The 19,877-nt window shown below is 45.4% G+C and overlaps 1 long non-coding RNA gene across 1 annotated transcript in view; it reads left to right on the top strand.

Moving 5' to 3' along the window:
* LOC140385727 (uncharacterized) overlaps window positions 1–13,820 on the top strand; it is a 50,396-nt gene extending 36,576 nt beyond the window's left edge. Inside the window, exon 3 of the long non-coding RNA XR_011933429.1 lies at window positions 12,587–13,820. This is a non-coding gene — a long non-coding RNA (uncharacterized lncRNA). The remainder of the gene's footprint in view (window positions 1–12,586) is intronic.
* The last annotated feature ends 6,057 nt before the right edge of the window (window positions 13,821–19,877 follow it).

Raw genomic sequence — 19,877 nt, 5'->3', positions numbered from 1 at the left:
TGCTGCAGGACCTCATACCCCTTCCTGCCTATGTTATTAGTACCAATATGTACAGCGACCTCTGCCTGTTTGCCCTCCCCCTTCAGGATGCCCGCTACCCGTTCGGAGACATCCTGGACCCTGGCACCAGGGAAGCAACATACCATCCTGGAGTCTCTTTCACGTCCACAGAAGCGCCTATCTGTGCCCCTGACTATAGAGTCCCCTATGACTATTGCTCTTCTGCGCTTTGACCCTCCCTTCTGAACATCAGAGCCAGCCGTGGTGCCACTGCTCTGGCTGCTGCTGTTTTCCCCTGATAGGCTATCGCCCCCGACAGTATCCAAAGGGGTATAGCTGTTCGAGAGGGGGACAACCACAGGGGATTCCTGCACTGACTGCCTGCCCTTCCTGGTGGTCACCCATTTCTCTGCCTGCACCTTGGGTGTGACCACATTTATATAACTGCTATCTATGACGCTTTCCGCCACCTTCATGCTCCTAAGTGCATCCAACTGCTGCTCCAATCGAACCATGCGGTCTGTGAGGAGCTCCAGTTGGGTTCACTTTCTGCAGATGAAGCCATCTGGGACGGTGGAAGCCTCCCGGAGCTGCCACATCTTACAGTCAGAGCACTGCACCCCTCTAATTGACATTGCCTCAATTAATTAGTAAATTACAGTTAAAAGTTTTTTAAAAAGTTACTGTTAACTATATGTTTCCTAGCACTAGATTTTTACTATAAATGTGAAAGCTAAATACAGTACTCTCCGATCTCTGGCTTAGATACCCCTCGAAATTATAATTAAATAATTATGTTTAATTAGTTTAACACTGCTTAATTTTTAAATTTAGTGTAGCTTCCCAACCAGCCAATCAGGTCACAGCTTTACTGTGATGTCACTTCAGTTTCCCCCCCCCCCCTTCCACAATTTGAAAATGTAATAAAAATCACTTACATATCCAGGTTCTCAGATGCTCTCTGGTTCTCTCCCTGCAGATTAAAAGTTACAGGCCAGAAGAAAGAGAGAGAACAAAACAGTAGGGAAAAAGCACCTTCTCCCACTCTGCACCGAATTACCTCACTGCACCAAATTACCAAGTTCCAAATTCCCACTCCGGCTGTGTCTCCTTGACTTGCGCAAAGCTTACTGAGTGCGCTTTCTGTCTGTCTTTTATACAGACCTCAGCTAACCAGGGTGACTCACACTACTTAAGCTTCAAAGAGAAGAATACAATGTGCACCTTTGTGCCCCTAAACAGGCAGATAACTGCCTTGCAGCAATTAGGGTGGGGGCAGCTTCAGCCAATCAGACACTAAGCTACACACTGCACTTTTAACTGAAAAACAGCAGAATTAGACTTACAACTTACCTTTCCTGATTACCTCACTGCACCAAATTACCAAGTTCCAAATTCCCACTCTGGATGTGTCTCACTCCAGCTGTGTCTCCTTGACTTGCGCAAAGCTATTTACCTATTAGAAAGGATCTCAAACCGAATCTGCTGGAGAAACGTGCACAGGAGAGTCCGGGGCAAGACAGAGCAGTGGCAATGTTAAGAGCTGCAGTGTCTCGGGTTAACAGTCCTGCAAAAATTTTTTACTCGGAACTAAAAACTATAAAGATGATTTTTGAGATATGGTTTTATTAATTGTGCCAATGCAAATAAGGAGGCAAAGCCCATGTGTGTTATATGCAGGGTAGTACTGGCAAATAAGAGAAGATTCAGAATCTGAAAGAGAAGTTTTGCGGGAAAAATGTATTTTGAGGTTGAGACCCCAGAGTCAGTTATTAACTTACAGCTGACTCCAATTTAAAAGACTACACTGCTGCAGCTTACCTGTAATACAACATTACAAATGTGGCAAAAGCACATGAGGCTGTCAGAATCTGGTGGCGCATCACCCAGGAGTATCCAGTGCTCAGTAACACAGCATTTCATTGCTATTGCCCTTCATGATGATCTACATGTGTGAGGTTGGATTTTCCATTTTCATAAAGATGAAGCCGGCACAAAGGAACTGGCTGAACTCTGCATCTGATATACACATTGCCCTCTGCTCCTTTGAAACGGATTCAAGCGAGATCGTGAGGAGAAAGCAGGCTCCCCTTTCGCATTAAACGTTAAGTGAACATGGCATGTGTCGCGAAGGTCAGTTGGCGTGTGTCGTGAAGGTCAATTGGTGTGTATCGCAAAGGTCAGTTGGCGTGTGTCACAAAGGTCAGTTGGCGTGTATCGCAAAAGTCAGTTGGTGTGTATCGCGAAGGTCAGTTGGCGTGTGTCGCGAAGGTCAGTTGGCATGTGTCGCAAAGGTCAGTCGGTGTGGATTGCGAAGGTCGGCTGGCATGGGTCCTGAAGGTCAGTTGGCATGTGTCGCGGAGGTCAGTTGGCATGTGTCGCAAAGTCCAGCTGGCGTGTATCGCAAAGGTCGTCCGGCGTGGGTCCTGAAGTTGGCTGATTGCCAAAAGTAGGTCTCAGAAGAAAAGTTTGAAAAACACTGCTCTGTACAATTATAATACAACTTCGTCTGGACTTTTGTGACTTTCTTGTTCACGTTTTCACTTACCCGGGATTGACATTTTCTTCACCGCATCGCCCATCGTGGGGGCAATGTATTTACTCCCTCTCTCCCCGTTTGGCTGCTGCTGAGTGTTAATTTGTTGATCCAGGTGGAAAGAAGATGGAGGCGACACAGCGGCCTATGCTCCTTTTTAAGAAACAAAAGTAGCAATCAAAGCTTTTTAAAAAAAATGATTATCCTGGGAGCTGAAGCGCAACCCAAACAATTTAGAAAATTTCACCCATGTAATGTATGGCTCAGAGGCACCCCTGTCTGTCCTATACAGGTACTGCACCATAATATGCTGGAACATATAATTAAATCCCTTTGAAAACAGGTTCACTGTTTTCGATCTTCCCATTTGTGAGGTTTCACAGGAATGTTAGCTCCATGAACAGCAGGACTTTACTGTACTCTTGATATTTACAATATACATTCCATGTCAGACGTACAGCCTGAGGGCAAAACATTTCAATTTGAAAATTACAGAAAGTGCAATAGAATTCAATTTTTCTTCACACAGCGTATTCCTCTCTGAGTGCCTTAATACAATTTCAATATTCTTGACATTTGCTGTATACACTCCAGGCAGACAGTCCAAAGGGTTCTACAAATTCTCCAGTCCCTCGGTGTACTTTGGTTGAAAGGTCTTGGACAGTGACCTTTTCCCATTGCACTACGGCAGCAGCTGCCCCAAGCTTTAGTCCATCCTTCAACCTGCAACCCTGGACTTTTGACTGTGCCAGTCTGCAACAGTCAAGGACATCTCTTTGTACTGGAAGATCACCAAGGTTCTGGCAGACCAAAATGCATCTTTCACCCAATTGATGGTCCTCCAGTTGCAATTGATGCTTGTCTTGGTGAGCATCCCTGGGAGCAGCCCATAAAGCACCGAGTCCTGTGTCACAGAATGCACGCGATGGACCTCTGACAAAAAACAGTGCATCTCTCGCCAGACCTTCTTTGCAAAGGCACATTCCAAATAAATGTGAGGTGATGCATTTTGGCAGATCGAATCAATAAATGTGAGGTGATGCATTTTGGCAGATCGAATCAGGCCAGGACCTACTCAGTTAATGGTATGGCGTTGGGGAGAGTTATAGAACAAAGAGATCTAGGAGTACAGGTTCATAGCTCCTTGAAGGTGGAGTCGCAGGTGGACAGGGTGGTGAAGAAGGCATTCGGCATGCTTGGTTTCATTGGTCAGAACATTGAATATAGGAGTTGGGACGTCTTGTTGAAGTTGTACAGGACATTGGTACGGCCACACTTGGAATACTGTGTGCAGTTCTGGTCACCCTATTATAGAAAGGATATTATTAAACTAGAAAGAGTGCAGAAAAGATTTACTAGGATGTTGCCGGGACTTGATGGTTTGAGTTATAAGGAGAGGCTGGATAGACTGGGACTTTTTTCCCTGGAGCGTAGGAGGCTTAGGGGTGATCTTATAGAGGTCTATAAAATAATGAGGGGCATAGATAAGGTAGATAGTCAACATCTTTTCCCAAAGGTAGGGGAGTCTAAAACTAGAGGGCATAGGTTTAAGGTGAGAGGGGAGAGATTCAGAAGGGCCCAGAGGGGCAATTTCTTCACTCAGAGGGTAGTGAGTGTCTGGAATGGGCTGCCAGAGGTAGTAGTAGAAGCGGGTACAATTGTGTCTTTCAAAAAGCATTTAGATGGTTACATGGGTAAGATGGGTATAGAGGGTTATGGGCCAAGTGCGGGCAACTGGGACTAGCTTAATGGTAAAAAACTGGGCGGCATGGACTGGTTGGGCCGAAGGGCCTGTTTCCATGCTGTAAACTTCTATGATTCTATGATTCTATGAAATGCACAAGGAGGTGAATAATGCTCTTTTCCTACCACAGCACCTCAAGGGCAATGAAGGTGGGCGTGTAAGGAGAATCTGAGAAGGACAGATTTTCTCACCACCAGCCAAAGTATGTCTTGGTGTTTGTTTGAAAGGTCTGGCCATGAGGCGTTCTGCCAAATGACTTTGACAATCTGCTCAGGGAATCATCAGCAAAATCTTCCATCTCCTTTTCTCGCAGGGCCTCTAAAGCATTTTGTGCGGATTATTCCTGGAAGATTTGGAGAACTGAGGCCGGACAAAGAATATCCGGGTCATTGGTCTGTCAGAAAGGGAGGAGAGTAAAACTTCTGTTAAGTTCTTAGAGAGCAGGCTGCCATGTTTTCGTAAACTGGATGTGAAGGTGTTTCACATTAGGAAGGACACAATGTATCCTGTCTTCAAGGTTGAGGGACAATCAATGTCCCAGGTCTATAGCAATTATTTTCCACAATTTTAAAGATCACCGGAGGGTCCTGGAGATGGCGAGGCGTGGTGGGACCTGGCTCCATGTGGGGGTGAGGATTTCCATTTTCCAGGATTTCCCGACGGCGATGCAGCTGAAGCATCGAGGTTTTGACAAAGTTCAAAGGCAACTCCAGCAGCTGAAATGAATGATGTCATGCATTATCCTGCGACCCTGACAGTGGTATTCAGCGACTCCGTTAAGTCTTTTGATGAGCCGACTAGTACCTTGGCCTTCATTAAGTCCAGAGAGGGTAAGGAGTTGGACTGATAATCTGAAGCTCGGAATATTTGAAATCTGGACTTTCTCCCTGTCATGTTGTTTGCCTGGTGTCATTGTCATTTATCCTACTTATTGGGAGGTGTTAACATTGGAGCGCTGTAATGAATATCTTTTGCTTGTCCTTAAGTGTTCGAGGGACTTTTATTATTCATGGTAGCTGTGCCATGCACCAATTATCCGTCATCTTTTCTTATCATATTCTCTTTTTAATCATGTCATAACCGAGTGGTGCCATTGCTGGCAGGGGGGTGGAGGGTGCTGGTCTCCATGGGTGGGTTCAAAATGTGGGAGGGACATTTGACTCCCATTCCCTTCTTGGCTTTTCTCTTTTCCTCCTTGTTGAGGAGGTTGTTTCCTGATGGTAATGACAGTATGGCCGTCAGCTTAGCCTGCGAGTCCTCACCTTTGTTGAGGAATGTCTCTTTACAACTATTGTGGATGTGATTCTTTTATAAGTCTATTATGTTGGGTTTCCTGTATTGTTGACCATATCCTACATTGGTACAGACAGGTCTTTTATCCGAGAGAAGAACATGCTAGGGATATTTTGGTGTCTCTGGTGTAACTTGAGATGGGGGTGGGGTGTTACAACACGCTCGAATGTTGCACGAAAGTCCTATCTGCTTTGTTTCTGGTGGTCTATGCAATGGCAGCAACTAATTTTAAATTTTGCTCTTGGAATCTATAGGGAATACATTATGCTATGAAAAGGAAAAAGATGCTTTCTTAAGAAGGAGAAAGTGCATATAGCCTTGTTACAGGAGACTCGGGTGACAAGGAACACTTAAAGTTAAGGCGGGAATGGATGGGGCTGGTCTTTTTTTACTTCCTTCTCAATGAACAACAGGCGGTGACAGTTTTGGTCAACAAGAGTGTCCCCTTCAGGGTGTAGAATTGTGCTAATGATGAGAGGCAGATATGTGATTGTTAAGGGTTAGTACATAGAGAAACTGTCTCAATAATCAATGTATATGGCCCGTCGAATTACCCCATCCCGCCCCGAGTTTTTTTATCGACATTTTGGGGTTGACCTCGGCTAACTCACTTGGATTGGAGACTTTAATTGTATTCTGAACCCCTTGATGGACAAGCTCCCTGTCACTCCAAGTCCCCCAGCCCTGCAGGCTAGAGTGCTGGCCTTGGGGTGTGAGGAAATGTGATATCTGGATGTGTGGAGGACCTCGCACTATGGAGATAGAGACTTTTCTTTTTTCTAAGCTCCTCTTCAATAGCACATTAGAATTTACTATTTTATGTGCCTAGGACTATCCTACATTTAGTGTCCTCTTGCTCTATGGGAAGCATTGTAATCTCTGACCATTCTTACAATTTTTACTTGAGGGGTCCCCCCCCCCCCCCCACCCCCTCCTCACTGGTCTCAGTAATGGAAGTTTGACCTCCTGCTTAGGGATAAATCCTTTACTACATATTTTAAGAAGGAGTTTGAGTTTTTTTACTTGATCAATTCCCTTTCTTTTTTTAAACAAATTTAAAGTGCCCAATTATTTTTTCCAAATAAGGGTAATTTAGTGTGGTCAATCTACCTACACTGCACATCTTTGGGTTGTGGGGGTGAGACCCACACAGACACGGGGAGAATGTGCAAACTCCACACGGACAGTGACCCGGGGCCGGGATCCTACCCGGATCCTTGGCGCCATGAGGCACACTGCTAGCCACTGCGCCACCATGGCACCTTTCAATTCCCTTCCTGATGTTGCTCCTTCCATTCTGTGGGAGACCTGCAAGACCTATACTAGGGGTTTGATTATTTCTTGCACAATTAACAAAAGGTGGAGATTACTGGAAAGCCAGCGCAGGCTGGAGGTTTGTCTGGCTGATGGAGAGGAGAAATACAGGAGGGCCCCTAGCAAACAGTTGTTGAGGGTGGCTCTTGATACTTTATTGACACAACATGCTGACAGAAGTCTAAGATTCATGAAGCAAAAACTGCATGAGTTTGAGAATAAGCTGAGTAAGGACTTGGCCTTTTTGACTTAGAAGAGGGCACACTCTGGGGCTATCCCCTCTGTGTCGAACACGGGGCGTGAGAGGTTAATGAAAACTGAAGATATTAATGGGCATTTAGGGATTTTTATGCTGAATGGTACGTATGGAGTGCTTATTCTCTTTCCTCGAGCTCCCTGTGGCTTCAGAGGATCAGCGTTTGGCCCTTAGTGGTCCTATCTCTAAAAATGAGGTGCCTGTGGCCGTGAAGGAACTTCATAGAACATAGAACAATACAGCGCAGTACAGGCCCTTCGACCCACGATGTTGCACCGAAACAAAAGCCATCTAACCTACACTATGCCATTATCATCCATATGTTTATCCAATAAACTTTTAAATGCCCTCAATGTTGGCGAGTTCACTACTGTAGCAGGTAGGGCATTCCACGGCCTCACTACTCTTTGCGTAAAGAACCTACCTCTGACCTCTGTCCTATATCTATTACCCCTCAGTTTAAGGCTATGTCCCCTCGTGCCAGCCATTTCCATCCGCGGGAGAAGGCTCTCACTGTCCACCCTATCCAACCCCCTGATCATTTTGTATGCCTCTATTAAGTCTCCTCTTAACCTTCTTCTCTCCAACGAAAACAACCTCAAGTCCATCAGCCTTTCCTCATAAGATTTTCCCTCCATACCAGGCAACATCCTGGTAAATCTCCTCTGCACCCGCTCCAAAGCCTCCACGTCCTTCCTATAATGCGGTGACCAGAACTGTACGCAATACTCCAAATGCGGCCGGACCAGAGTTCTGTACAGCTGCAGCATGACCTCCCGACTCCGGAACTCAATCCCGCTACCAATAAAGGCCAACACTCCATAGGCCTTCTTCACAACCCTATCAACCTGGGTGGCAACTTTCAGGGATCTATGTACATGGACACCTAGATCCCTCTCCTCTTCCACACTTTCAAGAACTTTACCATTAGCCAAATATTCCGCATTCCTGTTATTCCTTCCAAAGTGAATCACCTCACACTTCTCTACATTAAACTCCATTTGCCACCTCTCAGCCCAGCTCTGCAGCTTATCAATATCCCTCTGTAACCTGCTACATCCTTCCACACTATCGACAACACCACCGACTTTAGTATCGTCTGCAAATTTACTCACCCACCCTTCTGCGCCTTCCTCTAGGTCATTGATAAAAATGACAAACAGCAACGGCCCCAGAACAGATCCTTGTGGTACTCCACTTGTGACTGTACTCCATTCTGAACATTTCCCATCAACCACCACCCTCTGTCTTCTTTCAGCTTGCCAATTTCTGATCCACATCTCTAAATCACCCTCAATCCCCAGCCTCCGTATTTTCTGCAATAGCCTACCGTGGGGAACCTTATCAAACACTTTGCTGAAATCCATATACACCACATCAACTGCTCTACCCTCATCTACCTGTTCAGTCACCTTCTCAAAGAACTCGATAAGGTTTGTGAGGCATGACCTACCCTTCACAAAGCCATGCTGACTATCCCTGATCATATTATTCCTATCTAGATGATTATAAATCTTGTCTCTTATAATCCCCTCCAAGACTTTACCCACTACAGACGTGAGGCTCACCGGTCTATAGTTGCCGGGGTTGTCTCTGCGCCCCTTTTTGAACAAAGGGACCACATTTGCTGTCCTCCAGTCCTCTGGCACTATTCCTGTAGCCAATGATGACATAAAAATCAAAGCCAATGGTCCAGCAATCTCTTCCCTGGCCTCCCAGAGAATCCTAGGATAAATCCCATCAGGTCCCGGGGACTTATCTATTTTAAGCCTGTCCAGAATTGCCAACACCTCTTCCCTACGTACCTCAATGCCATCTATTCTATTAGCCTGGGGCTCAGCATTCTCCTCCACAACATTATCTTTTTCCTGAGTGAATACTGACGAAAAATATTCATTCAGTATCTCGCCTATCTCTTCAGACTCCACACACAATTTCCCATCCCTGTCCTTGACTGGTCCTACTCTTTCCCTAGTCATTCGCTTATTCCTGACATACCTATAGAAAGCTTTTGGGTTTTCCTTGATCCTTCCTGCCAATTACTTCTCATGTCCCCTCCTTGCTCGTCTTAGCTCTCTCTTTAGATCCTTCCTCGCTACCTTGTAACTATCCATCGCCCCAACTGAAACTTCACACCTCATCTTCACATAGGCCTCCTTCTTCCTCTTAACAAGAGATTCCACTTCCTTGGTAAACCACGGTTCCCTCGCTCGACGCCTTCCTCCCTGCCTGACCGGTACATACTTATCAAGAACACGCAGTAGCTGATCCTTGAACAAGCCCCACTTATCCAGTGTGCCCAACACTTGCAGCCTACTTCTCCACCTTATCCCCCCCAAGTCACGTCTAATGGCATCATAATTGCCCTTCCCCCAGCTATAACTCTTGCCCTGCGGTGTATACTTATCCCTTTCCATCATTAACGTAAACGTCACTGAATTGTGGTCACTGTCCCCAAAGTGCTCTCCTACCTCCAAATCCAACACCTGGCCTGGTTCATTACCCAAAACCAAATCCAACGTAGCCTCGCCTCTTGTTGGCCTGTCAACATATTGTTTCAGGAAACCCTCCTGCACACACTGTACAAAAAACGACCCATCTATTGTACTCGAACTATATCTTTTCCAGTCAATATTTGGAAAGTTAAAGTCTCCCATAATAACTACCCTGTTACTTTCGCTCTTATCCAGAATCATCTTCGCCATCCTTTCCTCTACATCCCTAGAACTATTAGGAGGCCTATAAAAAAACTCCCAACAGGGTGACCTCTCCTTTCCTGTTTCTAACTTCAGCCCATACTACCTCGGAAGAAGAGTCCCCATCTAGCATCCTCTCCGCCACCGTAATACTGCTCTTGACTAGCAGCGCCACACCTCCCCCTCTTTTGCCTCCTTCTCTGAGCTTACTAAAACACCTAAACCCCGGAACCTGCAACATCCATTCCTGTCCCTGCTCTATCCATGTTTCCGAAATGGCCACAACATCGAAGTCCCAGGTACCAACCCATGCTGCCAGTTCCCCTACCTTGTTTCGTATACTCCTGGCATTGAAGTAGACACACTTCAAACCACCTACCTGAACACTGGCCCCCTCCTGCGACGTCAAATCTGTGCTCCTGACCTCTATACTCTCATTCTCCCTTACCCTAAAACTACAATCCAGGTTCCCATGCCCCTGCTGCATTAGTTTAAACCCCCCCAAAGAGCACTAACAAATCTCCCCCCCAGGATATTTGTGCCCCTCAGGTTCAGATGTAGACCATCCTGCCTGTAGAGGTCCCACCTTCCCCAGAAAGAGCCCCAGTTGTCCAGAAATCTGAATCCCTCCCGCCTGCACCATCCCTGTAGCCACGTGTTTAAATGCTCTCTCTCCCTATTCCTCATCTCACTACCACGTGGCACGGGCAACAACCCAGAGATAACAACTCTGTTTGTTCTAGTTCTGAGCTTCCATCCTAGCTCCCTGAAAGCCTGCCTGACATCCTTGTCCCCTTTCCTACCTATGTCGTTAGTGCCAATGTGGACCACGACTTGGGGCTGCTCCCCCTCCCCCTTAAGGACCCGGAAAACACGATCCGAGACATCACGTACCCTTGCACCTGGGAGGCAACATACCAAACGTGAGTCTCTCACGCTCCCACAAAATCTCCTATCTGTGCCCCTGACTATAGAGTCCCCAATTACTAATGCTCTGCTCTTCTCCCCCCTTCCCTTCTGAGCAACAGGGACAGACTCCGTGTCAGAGGCCCGTACCCCATGGCTTACCCCTGGTAAGTCGTCCCCCCCACAAGTATCCAAAGCGGTGTACTTGTTTCTCAGGGGGACGACCGCAGGGGATCCCTGCACTGACTGTTTTTTCCCAGTCCCTCTTACAGTTACCCACCTATCTCCAATCTTTGGTGTAACTAATTCCCTGAAGCTGCTATCTATGACCCCTTCTGCCTCCCGAATGATCCGAAGTTCTTCCAACTCCAGCTCCAGTTCCCTAACTCGGTCTTGGAGGAGCTGGAGATGGCAGCACTTCCTGCAGGTAAAATCAGCAGGGACACTAACTGCATCCCTCACCTCAAACATCCTGCAGGAGGAACATTGCACTCCCTTCCCTGCCATTCCTCTAACTTTCTACCAAGATCTGGCTAACAACTAAATAAATTTTTTATAAAAAATAATAATAATATAATAAAATATGGTACTTACCTCAGACCAATGGGTTTTATTATTAGGTTAGAGGAGGAGGGCGGGTGGGAGACACTACATGTGTAGTGTCTCGGGTTTCCTCTCCACCAGAATTTATTGGTGAGGGTCTTCCCAGACGTCCGCGGGTCGACTTCCTGTTCCTGCCTAAAACACTCCCAGCAGCCACTTCCGCACTGCTCCCGCTGAAACTGACTCACCAGCTGTTCTCCCGCCGAAATCGACTGGCCTGCCCCTGCAAAGACAAGTGCTTTTAAAGGACAGACTTACCTCCCAGCAGCCACTTCCGCACTGCTCCCGCTGAAACTGACTCACCAGCTGTTCTCCCGCCGAAATCGACTGGCCTGCCCCTGCAAAGACAAGTGCTTTTAAAGGACAGACTTACCTCCCAGCAGCCACTTCCGCACTGCTCCCGCTGAAACTGACTCACCAGCTGTTCTCCCGCCGAAATCGACTCAGGTGGGTAAAGCCCCTGGGCTAGATGGCTTTGGGTGTGAGTATTACAGGGTATTTAAGGGTATGTTCATATACCAATGAGTTGGTATGTACTGTCACTCCTTTGAGACAGGTCTGCTACCACCGACACTTCAGGAGACAAACATCTCCCTGATTTTGAAGACAGGCAAGAACCTGGAGGAGTGTGCCTCCTACAGGTCAGTCGCACTTATGAATGTTGATCTGAAGTTGTTGTCTCAGGTATTGGAGGGAATTTTACCGATGATTGTTCGGGAGGATCAGACTGGGTTTATGAAGGGTAGGTTTTCCAGTAACAATGTTAGAAGGTTATTAAATGTGATTCAGGCTTTCTGGAAGCAGGCACTAGACTTGCTGGGCATGAGTGCCTTAATTAAAATGAATGTGTTGCCTAGATTGCTGTGCCCCTTGCAGATGTTGCCAATCTTGTTGTCAACTGGAGTCTTAAAGGAGATTAATTGAATGATCAGTTTGTTTATTTGGAATAGGAGGAAATCTTGTCTAAAGTTTGCTAGGTACCAAGGGAGGATTTGGTGCCCTGAATATCAGGCTATATACTGGCTTCCCACCATGGATTTATAAAGTATTGGGTTAGGAAGGACCCTGCCGCTACTTGGCTTGATATTGAAGCAGATCAGTCAGTTTACCCGTTGCAGGTCTTACTATTTTATGGGGCAATAAGATGCAAAAATCCTTATTAATAATCTTAGAGCGTGGAGAATGGTCCACCAACTGGAAGGGAGATCTAAACTGACTTCACTCTTTCTCCCATCCAGGAGAGCCCAGACTTCCAACCAAGTCTTATGGACTACGGATTCGATACTTGGAGAGATGGAGGCTGGGAGACATGTTCAGAGATGCCTCCTTTGAGCAGTTATGCCAACAATTTGACATCCTATGACACTCCTTGTTTAAGTATCTGCAACTCAGAGACATTATCCTGAATAAATCAATCCTGCGGCACAGCTCCTCTATTTCCCCAGTGGGAAAAAACCCTGAGTTCTGCGGAGCATAAACATGTGATTAGGTAGTTCTATGATACCTTGTGTTCTAGATCATGTGTTAGTTCTTTGCAGTCTGAGGAAAAAGACTTGGCAATTAATATTGATGAGGAGACATAGATTACGTATATTGGATTAAAAGCAATAACATTTGAGCTTGCAATAGAATGACGAAGACTCGGTTTAAGATACTGTACCGTGTGCATCTCATGCCTAGTCTGAGACACAGGTTTGATCCTGCTAGATCCCTGATGTGCCTAAAGTGCCTGGTAGTTAAAGATGATTATATTTATTGTGTATGGGCCTGAGTTAAGATTGAATACTATTGGTCTGGTGTACTTAGGGAGCTTGAGAGGAGATTTGACAGAGCTTTGATTCTTTGTTCTTAATCCTGGGTCATCCAGGTGGGAGAATAACTGACGTTAATGATAAAAGGCTGTACAACAACCTTACTTCTGCAGCTCGTAAAATTACCCTCTGCTGCTGGGTCAATGACAAGTATCCTTCAATTCAAAATTAGCATAATTAGTCACGGAATGTATTCCTATGGAATTCCTGACGTCTGTGATCTGTTCTAAGTCTGATGCATTCCTTAAAGTGTGGGACCCCTACATCAAATTTACAGACTCCGCCTTGTCTGACCTACTGCTGTTAGGTTTCTCTGGAGCTACATTGCAAGTCGTGATATCCATTTATGTTGCCTTATCCTTTGTCTCCCCAATTGATTTTTATGATTGATCTGCTCTTAAAACTAGAGGCACTAATTCATAAAGTCTGCTATTCTAAAGTCATCTTGTGTTGTTCGTTCTTATATTTGCAATGATTATTGTTCTGTCCTGTACCTGTTCTGCATTGAAAACTTTTTTTTTGTTGCATTATTTGTAAAAAACATAAAAAATCTAACAAAAATATATTTTAAAACAAGCGTGCTTGCCTGCTTCCTGCCTATGTTCTGTCTGGTAGTCTCTGCATGTGTGCTGTGAGGAAAAGCAGCTGGAACGTTTCCACACTGAAGGTGCGTGATATGGTAACTGAAGCAGAACCCATGCAAAAATAGCCATCTTTTGCAGGAATATACACAACTCTCTCTCTGACTTTGGAAGTCAACCAGCCATCAAAAAGGATCAAAGCTGGAAAAACGAACTGATATATCTCTACCAAACCACTGAACACCTGAATCAAAAAATCAACTACTCACCTGAAGGAGTCAACTATACTGGAATTAATTCGTAACGGCATTGAGCATCATCATCTACTCCTCGTAAATCAAGGATTGTTCCGTATAATGTTTCATATTTGTTTACTATTGGTCTTAATTCTCACTTCTAATCCATATGACTGTCGATGCATGTGTTTTATCATTTTTCTCCTTAACTTTTTAGTAGCTAATAAACGTACTGTATCTTAACTCTAGAAAGCCTGGTTAAATTGGCTCCTTTTTAAATGCAACTATTGGGTCTGGAAAAGAAACCCACAGGGAAGGGAACCTTGTTAAATTAAACCTTCATTGCTATCAGCAGGGGGTGGGTTGAATAAAAACATAATAATAATCTTTATTGTCATAAGTAGGCTTACATTAACATTGCAATGAAGTTACTGTGAAAAGTCCCTAGTGCCACATTCCGGCGCCTGCTCGGGTACACAGAGGGAGAATTCAGAATGTCCAAATTACCTAACAGCACGTCTTTCGGGACGAGTGGGCGGAAACCGGAGCACCTGGAGGAAATCCACGCAGGCACGGGGAGAACGTGCAGACTCCGCACGGACAGTGACCCAGCCAGGAATCGAACCTGGGACCCTGGACATGGAGCCAGTCCTCCCTCCGCACCCAGGTTTGTAACAATCTGGGGTATCTCAACCAGACAATGGCAAATCAAGGGGTCTCGCCCAAATCAACAACCCTTGTGGAGTCTCATAGTGGGGCAGGTCGTAACAGCTGATTGGCTTACTCCTGCTCCTATTTCTAATTCTCATACAAGGTGACAACTCGACCCGGGAAAGAGAACGGGTGGAGGTGCTGGGGAGGGGAGTGAGGATGAGTGTAAAAGGCAATGCAGAAACTATGGCACTATAATCAATCTCAATGGCCCTGTCTCAGGGAAACAATAAAGTCTCTTTTTCCCAAAGTTCCTGATCCTCCCTAGTGACCCGTATCCAGTGCTGTAACATACATGTGGATATTGAGTAAGGATAGAGTCAGGCTTGGCTGTCGCGCCAGCGCCTCCTAATGCTCATTCACCAGACTTTCACTTGAAGAACACTTCACGAGTGACTTTTCAGAGCACGGTTGTTGATGTGAATTGATGCAGCAGGAAAGACGTTGCATTCAGGCACATAAAGGGTTAATTTTAATTCCCGTACCAGCCTCCCCGAACAGGTGCCAGAATGTGGCGACTAGGGGCTTTTCACAGTAACTTCATTGAAGCCTACTTGTGATAATAAGCAATTATTATTATTATTATCTGCCTTGTCAGATAGTCAGCAGTTGTGGGTGTAGTCATTAATTCCAAGAGCCGGTGCAGACTTGATGGGCCAAATGGCCTCCTTCTGCACTGTAAATTCTATGATTCTATGATACAATTAGCTGCGTTGAACTCAGTGGGAGCAGGACTTGTTAGGCAGGCTCTAGCTGAATAATGCCTGAAACATTTCCGTACCAAGGCGCGACCATTCGATGACATTGCCATAGTGATTGGGGAGGATCATTTTGTCAATAGAAACAAATTGAAGATTGATTTATTATCAGTGTCACTGAGGTGTCAAACTCTTCCCTTTCTGGATCAAAAGGTTGTGAGTTCAAGCAGCACTCCACATTTTGGAGCTGTTGTAATCCTTGATCAGAGCCTAGGATGTCGGGGAGGTCCAGTTAGGGAGCAATAACATTTTGCTTAAAGTAGATAAAGGTTGTGGTTCATCACACTTCTCCCTCTGTTTAGCTCTGAAGACAGTAAGAAGTCTCACAACACCAGGTTAAAGTCCAACAGGTTTGTTTTGAATCACTAGCTTTCAGAGCGCAGCTCCTTCATCAGGTGAGTGAAGAGGTGGGTTCCACAACCACATATATAGACAATATCAATGGTGCACATCATAGCTCTGAAGAAGTCATACAGATTTGAAATGTTAACTCTGTTTCTCTCTCCACAGATTCTGCCAGATCTGCTAGGTTTCCCAGCACTTGTGTTTTTATTTCAGATTTCCAGCATCTGCGGTATTTTGCTTTTAATATTATTATATTGAGGTTCAAGCCACTTGCTTTTGGAAAAAAAGCCACAAGATTCCACAGGTATAAACTTTAAATACAAGTGAACTTTACTATACAAGTTCAGAAAAAGTGAAGATGGTTAACAGCTTCAAATTCCTAGGGGTGCACATCACCAAAAATCTGTCCTGGTCCACCCACGTCGACCCTACCAACAAGAAAGCACAACAGCACCTATACTTCCTCAGGAAACTAAGGAAATTTGGCATGTTCACATTAACCCTTACCAACTTTTACAGATGCACCATAGAAAGCATCCTATCTGGCTGCATCACAGCCTGGTATGGCAACTGCTCGGCCCAAGACGCAAGAAACTTCAGAGAGTCGTGAACACAGCCCAGTCCATCACACGAACCTGCCTCCCATCCATTGACTCTATCTACACCACTCGATGCCTGGGGAAAGTGGGCAGCATAATCAAAGACCCCTCCCACCCTGCTTACTCACTCTTCCAACTTCTTCCATCGGGCAGGAGATACAAAAGTCTGAGAACACGCACAAACAGATTCAAAAACAGCTTCTTCCCCGCTGTTACCAGACTCCTAAATGACCCTCTTATGGACTGACCTGATTAATACTACACTCCTGTGTGCTTCACCCGATGCCGGTGTCTATGTATTTACATTGTGTACCTTGTATTGCCCTGTTATGTTTTTTAAAATTTTATTTTCGTGTACTATATGATCTGTTTGAGCTGCTCACAGAAAATAACTTTTCACTGTACCTCGGTACACGTGACAATAAATAAATCTAATACAAATCCAATCCAAAAAAAACAATTTACAGTGTGTATCTTCTACTCCAACATTCACGGTAATTATGAGGTCCATATGAATTGTCAAATGAACTGTGATTGGACACACCACACTACAGAGTAAATGACAGATACAACCAAAAAAGATCAACAAATCACCCGACGTTAGCCCCACTCTGAGTCAACCACGATTACTGAAAGTTTGTCTTTCTCAAGGGAGCTCCCAATCTGCACCATTGAAGATCCTGCCTTGGAATTCTCTGGAAAGGTCACTCCCACTCAGTGTGTGGGCCTATCTCAATGGCCCATCTCACAGGGTTTCAATCCCAACTGAGAGTCCTTCTCCCTCGATTCTCAGTGCATTAAGAATTACATTGACAGCCAGTTTTAGATTGTCAGTCGGGCTCACAGTGTGGCTCGCTGTATGTACGAGAAGCTACATATGTCAATATACAGGTCTCTATTTTTACAGACAGAAAGAACCTGTACACACATTGTTCCTGTTTCAGCGAAACCAAATAAGTGTTTGCCATTCTCTGGTTCATTGCTCGGGGAAATGTCATGACCAATCGGAGTCAAGCTGCCTGGTTTAAATTTCAAACAATGCTCGGCAGTTGACTGTCAGTCACAATCAATTGGTGCATACTCCATGAAAATGCCTCTACCAATCTGAATCCACTTGCTAACCAATCAGCAGTCTCTTCTCATACAGTATAAATTTATTGTCTCCCTTCGATTTTATTCTTGCAAATGTCCTGATGAGTGCAAGATGAAAAGCTTCAAAAAACAATGTCTCTTTTTTAAGCAATGCTCTACCTGGCTTCTTTCTCTTTCTGTCTGGCTATCTCCTGTTTCTATTCGCTTAACTCCGCTCTCTTAACATCTCTGACTGCAAAGCTGAACTTTGATTTTGCTTACCAACTCAATGGTTGGGATTGTGACATTGATCGATTTGTCTTAAACATAGTCTGTGAGTCACTTTGTTCTCCCAGTGTAATCTCTAATACCGACAAACTTTTAGCTGCTTTTGACTTCCACATTCTTCCTGACTTTCACTTTATGCTGTAGGAGGGCCTCATGCTCTCCCTTTGTCAGATCTCCTCTTTAAAGTAAATGCTGTATATGACAGATAGACTCTCTCCAAACTTCACTAGATATGTGAATGTATTGTGTCTTTTTCCAACACCTTCAATCTTATCCTTCTTCTTATCTCCTTGGTGGTTTTGCACCATGACCTTCTGTGCAACACTGAACTCTTGAAGTCTCATGCCTCACGTATCAAGACTTATCTTAATTTTGTCTTGCTTTATCTTACTTTGCTATTGACTTCAGGCTTAAGGAAGCCAAACCCTGTTTCAGGAACATATTCAAACATTAACTCATGAGCCAGGAAATCTGGTGTAGATTGTGGGATTATTCCATAAGAGCACAGAAAATTGTTTCGCTCAGGCTTGTCCAATCTCCAGCTCCAACCACAACTGGAGCCCCTGTAACCTGTTCATGGACTCACCCTTCAATTTACAGCTATGCTGAATGAAAGGTCTTCAAGGAGCCTCTTGTGCAATCAGAGACTGATTCTCTCCAGCGTTTGTGGTTGACAGACTCTGCCTCCCTGCCTTTTCCCCGTAACCCTGCACATCCTTTCTACTCAAGTAACCATCCAATATCCTCTTGAATGCCCTGATTGAACCTGCCTCCACCACATTTTCAGGCTATGCATTCCAGACCCAAACCACTCGTTGAGTGAAAAAGTTTTTCTCTCACTTCACATTTGCTTGTTTTGCAAATCACTTTAAATCTGTCTCCTTGCTTTCTCAATCATTTTATGAGCGGGAACAGTTTCTCCTTATCTATTCTGTCCAGCCCCCTCATGATTTTGAATTGGTCTATCAAATCTAGTCTTAGCCCTCTTCTCTCCAAGGCGAATAGTCCCAACCTCACCGGTCTACCCTCTTAACTGAAGTTTCTCATCCTGGAACCATTCTTGTAACGCTCTTCTGCGCTCTCTCCAATGCGTTCACATCCTTTCTATAGTGTGGCGCACAGAACTGTACACAATACTCCAGCTGAGGACTAGTGTCTTGTAAAAGTTCAGAAAAACCTCCTTGCTCTTGTACTATATGCCCCTATTAATAAATCTTAGCATACCGTATACTTTATTAACTGCTCTCTCCACCTGTCCTTCTACTTTCAATGATCTATGCAAATATACATCCGGGTCCCTCTGCACCCACACCCGTTAGAATTGTACCCCTTATTTTATACAGTCTGTCATGTTGTTCCTACTAAAATGCATCACCTCGCACTTCTCCACATTGAACTTCATCTGCCACCTCTCTGCCCACTCCACCAACTTGACTATGTCCTTTTGAAATTCTACACTGTCCTCTTCACAGCTTACAATGCTTTCAAGTTTTGTGTCATCCGCAAACTTTGAATCTGTCACCTGAACATCAAGATCTAGGTCATTGATATATATCATGAAAAGCAAGTGGCCAGGGTGGCAGTGCCAAGGTGCTGGCTGGGCAGTGCCAAGGTACCCACGTGCCAGGGAGTAGGGCCAGGTGCCACCCTGCACTTACCCTCACCACACAGGGGTCTGCAATGGCCTGGGCGACCCCCCCCCACCCCAGGTGCCATTCCACCTGGTCCACATTTGTGTGGACCAGCACTGTTCGGCGCACAGCTGCAGCCTTCCTGGGGAGGCCGGAGAACTGACAGAGGCCGGTGGATCCAGGGCAGGTAGATCATAAGTAGGTTTAGGGCGGCACAGTAGCACAGTGGTCAGCACTGTTGCTTTACAGCGCCATGGTCCCCGGCTTGGGTCACTCTCTGTGCGGAGTCTGCATCCCCCCCTCACCCCCCCCCCCCCCCCCCCCCCGCCCGGTGACTGCATGTGTTTCCTCTACCCTCCGGTTTCTTCCCACCAATCCCGAAAGACGTGCTGTTGGGTGAATTGGATATTCTGAATTCTCCCTCCGTGTACCCGAACTGGCGCCAGAATGTGGCGACTAGGGGTTTTTCACAGTAACTTAATTGCAGTGTTAATGTAA

Source organism: Scyliorhinus torazame, chromosome 11 (genome assembly GCF_047496885.1).
Source record: "Scyliorhinus torazame isolate Kashiwa2021f chromosome 11, sScyTor2.1, whole genome shotgun sequence".
NCBI classification, from domain to species: Eukaryota; Metazoa; Chordata; class Chondrichthyes; order Carcharhiniformes; family Scyliorhinidae; genus Scyliorhinus; species Scyliorhinus torazame.
Note: the sequence above shows the minus strand (reverse complement) of the source record. Positions and strands in the feature narration are given on the sequence as shown.